Raw genomic sequence first — 1,065 nt, forward strand, 5'->3', positions numbered from 1 at the left:
CGGGTAGTACGGCCTCATTGGTTGATATAGACCCTTTCCCGCCTGTAGTTGGCATGGTCGAGGTAAACTGGGCCAATCAGACCAAGGACGACGATCGACGCCGGGCACCTAAAAGGGGCCGCGAGGAAGGTGACGACAGTGCCCGCCGGCCACGTCGCCAATACAGCTACAACGAAGATCTTGCACATGAGGTTTTAGACGATCTCATCGACGATGGGCTCGTCACAGTGGCCAATTCCTTGCCTTACGTAGAATATAAGGAGGGGCGCATTCATTGCAAGTTTCATAATAGCTGGGGGCACAGAACCAGCGAATGCCAGCAGCTTAGAGACCAGGTTTAAGACTGGCTCGACCTCGGGTATATTCGCTTTGAGAATAAGGGCGACTTCATGATCGCAACGGCTGACTTCGCGTGGCCTCGAGTCGGCCAGCGAAGAATCACATTAGACTTGTCACCAAATGCAAATTTACGTGAACCGCCGGGTCGAAATCGCAAATGGCCGGTGAATAACTATACTGTCCCGAATAACCAGCAGGGGAAAGCAGACGACCCAGCTTCGGCGGCGTGGGGAAGACGAAAATGATTTCCGCTGCATGTATGGGAACGAAGCTAAACGTATCATGCGCGAAGTCCATTGTGGGGTTTGCGGCTCGCACCAGGCCGGGCCAAAAATGCGATGGTTGATCTGTCGCCATGGGTACTACTGGCCAACCATTCTGAAAGACTATATTGCCTTCGCCAGAGGTTACCAAGACTGCCAGGCTCACGAACCAGTGCAACACATTCCCAACATCCCATTACAGCCTATCATTAAACCTTGGCCGGGTCGCGGTTGGGCGATAGATTTCGTTGGCATCATTCATCCCCATTCTTCTGAGCAGCATAAGTTCATTATCGTCGCCACCGATTTCTTTACCAAATGGGTCGAGGCCGAACCACTCAAGGTTGCCTCCGCCAACTCGGTTCGCAACTTTATTTTCCGTAATATCATCTCCCGCTTTGGTATCCCGGAGTGCATCGTTACAGACAGGGGGGCAGCTTTCATGGCTGATTCAGTTGTTAAG

Source organism: Fragaria vesca, linkage group LG4, assembly GCF_000184155.1.
Source record: "Fragaria vesca subsp. vesca linkage group LG4, FraVesHawaii_1.0, whole genome shotgun sequence".
NCBI lineage: Eukaryota > Viridiplantae > Streptophyta > Magnoliopsida > Rosales > Rosaceae > Fragaria > Fragaria vesca.